Source organism: Echinops telfairi, unplaced genomic scaffold (assembly GCF_000313985.2).
Source record: "Echinops telfairi isolate 266 unplaced genomic scaffold, ASM31398v2 ScPeMD7_31;HRSCAF=116, whole genome shotgun sequence".
Classification (NCBI taxonomy): domain Eukaryota; kingdom Metazoa; phylum Chordata; class Mammalia; order Afrosoricida; family Tenrecidae; genus Echinops; species Echinops telfairi.
In genome coordinates, this window is record NW_022103928.1 from 4,789,379 (window position 1) to 4,795,446 (window position 6,068).

The following is a 6,068-nucleotide window of genomic DNA, read 5'->3' on the forward strand; positions in this document are numbered from 1 at the left end:
AAAAAAAAATAAAAATCCATGCCTTTCTTGCCCCTTGCACCTTACTCATCTGGCCTCACTCCATGAGACTTCTTTTTGTTTTCCAAATGCAGAGGTACATAACAAAGTAGAAGAGATGAAGGAAAAACTGAGGGAGGTGCTGTCAGCCATCCAAACAGATGAGTTTTAGGAATGTTTCCAAGAATGGACTCGCAGGTTTGACAAATGTATTACATGTACTATAGAGTACTTTGAAGGTGATACGGTTGTTTTGTAAAAAATATTTCTGTTTTCTTTTGGGGAGGGTGCCCCCTTGTATGGCATCACAGCCTTTAGCTCTTTCCAGAACTTGTGGGTATCAGGGGTGGGGGAGGCAGATTTATTAACAATTACGTTTTTAAAACTAGCCTAAAACCAAACATTCATCTCTATCACCACCATCATCCACATTGGAAAACTCTTTCCAGCGTGGCCTTCAAACTGCCCCTTTCCTCTCTAGAATCAAACCTCTAGGGTTCATCATCTTTCTTGGAGAAGAGCTATTCAGGTGTCCCCAAGCACGGCAATCTGTGCCTCAAGGCACTGGCCAAGTTCACACCAAGCCCCAAATGTACTGAGCGGGGCAGCCCCTGAGGTTGGCTGAAGCTGAGCAAGGGAGCAGCATGTGTCTGGAGACTGACTGGCACCAAGTAAGACAAAGGCTATGATATAATTATGCCAAGATATAATATGTTGCAATCAGTCGCTGTCTCCAATAAGCCCTGCAGTACCATGAAAGGACTTTGAATGACAAAATGTTCTAGCTCTCTGCGCCTACCCCCTACCCCCTACCCCAGAAGCCCAAGAAATTCGCAGCCAGCATCTCCTCTACTTTCAGGAGACAATGCCATGGGCATTTGTGGAGCAACCACTATGTGTCAGGGTCCAGGCCCCACCTTGGGGACTGAGAGGTGAATAAAGCATGGCCTTATAGTTCCTTCACACGAGCAGCTCTCCCCTTTCTGCCTTGAATCTCTGTAAACAAAAGTCGAGCAACTGTTGCCTTCGTTTGTTTGAACTGGGCTTCTCGGGGCATAAGCATCTTCATTGGCAATCCGGCAAAGTTCCTTTGGTTTGGCTTTGCGTGCTGGACACATCTGGTCTTGAGAGACAAGGAGACCCAGTTCACTTTCCCCCGAAGAGGGTTAGCACCTTTTTCTTTTTTTTCCTACAGAGAGAAAACTTCGCTTTCTTTGTGTCTTCATTTGTTTCATTTGTTGTCAAACATGTTGTAACTGGAGAGTGCACGCAATAAACAACAATGCCGACAGAGAGATGATTCATATGTGCCTGAGATATGACCTGGTCTTTTGTCCTCTCATTTCTCTCTGGTGAAGTTTGTCTGCAAACTGCTCCTTAATTTTACTCCACCCGCTGTTCCATCGGAGCCCCTGGGTGGCGCAGATGTTAATGTGCTCAGCTGCTAATTAAAAGGTTGGAGGTTTCAATCTACCCCAAGGCAGCTAGGAAGAAAATCTTGGTGACAGTCCTTGGAGAAGTGAGTCATTGGAACCCCTTTGGGGCACAGGCCTACTTTGGTGCATGCAGCTCGGCATGAACTGGAGTCAGCCTGATGCAGCAGGCTTTGTCTCACCGTAGTCCTTGTCCATATGGACTTCCACAGGGTCTTTACAGTCCAGGGCCCCAGGACAGAGAATTGGGACCTGGTTTGTTGGCGATGACTTGAAGAAGCCTAAATATCACTAGTTTCCTATCACAATTAGCCTCTGTCCATTCATCCATCCTTAACATCATTATTCACCTCGGCATGTGCCCACCACTTAACAAGTGTTTCCTAGTTTAAACAGTATCCCACTTCATCTGCATCAACTCTAGGAAGCAGGTACTAATGCCATCCGCCTTTTACCCTTGAGGAAGCGCAGGGAAAACAGTGACTTGCCAAGGACTTACCAGTACCTGGTCCAGCCAGGCATTGAGTGTAGGGTTGTCTGAACGCGCCCTACTGTCTCTTTGAACAATCATTCAGCAGCTATTCATTGTGAAATCCACATCATTGGGTCTCATATCGACCTCCTTTAGCTGATTTTGTCCTGCAAAAAAAGGCGATGTATTCATAGGCAGCAGGCGTGGACCAACAAAGACCTATGGGCTAAATCTGGCCCATTTTGAAAATAAGGTTTTTTTTGGAACACGGCCACATTCATTAGTTAGTGCGTTGTGCGTACTTTTATGCTTTACAGCCGAGTCGTAGTAAGGAGGTGACAAGCCCTGCAGAGCCTAACGCAATGACTCCGGCTCTCGAGCGCTCTTCATATTGTATTCTTTCTGATGAAGGACGGGGCTGTTCACTAGAGGTGAGTGGCCTCTGACTTGGGAAGGCCCAGGCTCGCTCGCAGAGCAGCACTGCTCCTAGGGTTTGCTTGGCCGCAGTGTCTACTGCCGCAGCTGGCCAGAGACCTTTCTTCCCCAGACCTGCCCAACTTTCAAACTGCCGAACTTTATGTTGAGTCATCGATTCCAGGCCATTTTCACCACCCAGGCGCCTAGACAAGAATTTTCAATCACTTCGACTTAGTTTAACTGCCAAATACAGATATAGAGAGTGTTTTGTCCAACTCAATACGGTTTTATCAAATGTCAAAAAAAATAAGATCACAAGCCCATTCATAGAGGAATTTCTTCACAGAAAAGACATTTTTAAAAAGATATCATTCCCAACTAAAGTGTGAAACGTGGAATTTCTTTTGATTTTTTTTTTTTCCTGAAAGGCACTCTAAAGCTGTTTTTTTTAAGAGTGTCTAGACTTAGGAAAGATTCTTAGAGGCTCACCGCTCATTATATTATATTTATAAACTGGCTACCTCCCTATTTTAATTTGTTAGTTACTGTATTTCTTAGGGGAGGGGACAAAATACACATTTAAAAAGTTAGTAATTTTTTGATTTGCGTTTTTGTTTTTGCTTATGTCCTCTAGATAGCTTTAAGTCAGACTTGCCTTGTCGGCAGTGAGTTTATGTGGTGTTTGTTCTTATTTTATGTTTACAGCTAGAAGTTCCATCAGAAACTTTCTAGCTCTAGCACAGGGAGAAAAAAGCCAGCTCTCCAATCCCAACTTTATCTTCATCATTGGGCTTACACAACCCGCAGATAAATTATAAGTTACTACAAAGATTCCCACCAATGACAAACTGACTCACTGGGCTGCAAGCCTTTTCATCTTTCTGGATTCCACTTCTAAGGCTCTTTATATTCCGTCAAGACGGAGGGTGCTATTTGCCAAAATTACAGAGAGGATGCCAGCATTTGGACACATTTTCCATTTTACCTTTCTACAAAAATATCGCCATTGCTGAGGTTCTTTCCATGATTACTTATTGCCTCTGTGAAAAGAAGTGCACGGCCAGCTTTGCAGAAGCCTGTTCGTGTCTGTTCCTGCGCAGCAATGGAAACAGGATGAAAGGTTAAAGTGACTTTTTGTTTGTTAAAATACAACAAACGATTATCCCAGAAACACCATACCATTGTAAGCCTATTTTTGCTAGTGTTTTGTTTTAGCTCTTTCGTTGCCAAGTGTCTGCTTGATCTGGTACCCAAGCCACAGTTTTGGGACAAGATCTCAAAGAATGGGAATGTCACATTTTCTTGCTTGGCTGACATCTCAAAACCGTTCTGCCTGAAGCCCTCCCAGAAGAATAGAAGTTATTCTTTCCTTGTGTCAATGACAAAGTAAATAAATAATTTTAAAACCTGGCAAGATTAAACAAAAGACTAGCCTGTTTTCTGAATCAAACGGTTATTTAGATGAAAGTAATTGTATATATATGGGGAGTGGGAGGTGGACATTTTGGAAACCAACAAAGAGCAGGTCATCTGTGTAGAGGCCTCTGTTAGCAGGGGCAATGTTCGATGGCTTCCATTTCCCCAGCAACGAGGTCCACAGTGGTCCCCACAGCTGCAACATCAAGCATAGCTCTGTTATTGGAGGACCTGGGTGTCAAGAGAAAGTGCTATCACCTTGTGGAACTTTGCTTCACAAAGCAAGCAGGAAGAGGAGGACACATGGGAGCAGGTGATGGGACTCTCTCCCCTTGGAGGGCTAGCTCGGAGTGACCTGTGACACCGGACACGGGAAAGCCCGTCTTCACCACCAGTCTTAAAAACAGCACCACAACACACTTAGCGCCTGTGTGAAGTCTGCAGGGGCTTCAGCATGCATAAAAATTAGTTAATTAGCAATTATCGCCATGTGTTAGGTAAGCATGGATTATTATTATCATAATTTTACAGACAGAGTAAATGAGAGTGAAGGAGAAGGTGCCAGGAGAAGAATTAAAATTAATGAGGCTCTTGATCACAGGCTTGAGCTGTGACGCCTTTTAAAGAGCTGGCTGGTTTCAAAGGACACACCATAAAGTGAAACTCATACTTTAGAAGAGCAGATTTTCCAAATAAAATGTGCAGATTTTTTCATGAAACCAGTGCTGGGATTAAATTTTTATTTATGAACATTTCTCTTTACTATTTTATAACTTCCCATATGTGTGGGATGATTGCGCCATCTTGTTCCTTTATAGAAGATTTCTTGTGATCCTAAATCTTACTCTTCCATCTAATTCCTTGTTTTTTTCTCGCCTTAGGAATAACCGAGTGTCCCGGGGCATTGGAGCAGTAGCGATTTGGGCCAAGTACAGTCACACAGCAATGCTGAGCATCCGCTGCCCCTGCTCAGGGAGCCAGCATGCTCAACAACACGCCGTAAACGTTTTAAACTGTACATATGCTTACATGCAATTTAACTGAAGGGAGAGGGCATATTGTTTCTTATAGTGGTTCTGAATGTACACATAGAAAGACCAATATACTGCCTGGCTATGTATGTTTTTGATTCCCTGTACATAGGGTTGTCTCACCTTATAACTGATCATGGCTGTGCAGCCTAAGAGAATTTTTATTTAATCATTTTATTGGGGGCTCATACAACTCTTATCCCAATCCATACATACATCAATTGTGTCAAGCACATTTGTACATTCGTTGCCATCATCATTCTCAAAACACTTGCTCTCCACCTAAACTCCGGGCATCAGCTCCTTATTTTTCCCCCTCCCTCCCTACTCTCCCCTCCCTCATGAGTCCTTGATAATTTATAAATTATTATTTTGTCATATCTTACACTGTCTGATGTCTCCCTTCAGCCACTTTTTTTTTTTTTACATGCCTTCCAAGATAAGAGTACATACATTCTTTTCAGGTGTTGCCCCTTCCCTACACGTTTTTATTTTTCTAGCATCTCCTTAGGGCACTCCTCCTTCCCCTGCCTTCATTGTCCATGGTCTGGGTGCGAGTGTCCCAAGATCCTGGCCAGGACTGTGTGCACAGCCTCGGAGAGATGCTGGTAGACTTTTGCATGCAAGAGCCAATCCTGTCCCTCACAACAATTTAAAAATTATTTGAGAACCAGAAATACATTGTACTAACAAATGAAATCATGATTACCTGAATAATAGGCCCCCCCTCCGTTTTTTTTCTTTCAGTTTTCCTTCAGAGCCACAAGTAGAGCCATGTATGGTGCAGGAGCAGCCGTCTACCAGCCCCTGGCCTAAGCTATCAAATCCAAATGGCTTTTAGTGTTTATTGAAACTTAGGAAAAGGATGCTCTTTATTTTCTGTGTTACACAGTCTATTAACTCCCCCCACCCCAATCTTTTTATTGCCAAAATAGCTTACATATCATAGTATTCAATAGTTCAATCACTCCATCATATCACGGAGAATTGTAAAATCAGCTCCACATCAATTTTAGAGTACCCCCACCCCCACAGTTAAATCACATTTTAAGAGGATTTATGCAATCACAATCCATTCTAGTGTTCACTCCCCACTCCCATCTTTAGTAGTTTCTCCAGAAATTCCCATTCCCTCTCCATCTCCCACCTCCCTCCACACAACCCCTGTGTTCCCTGTGTCCCCTTGTATCTGTTATTATCACCTGTCATGATGGATCCACTCTCCCTCCCCTTGTATCTGTTATTATCACCTGTCATGATGCGTCCACTCTCCCTCCCCTTGTATCTGTTATTATCACCTGT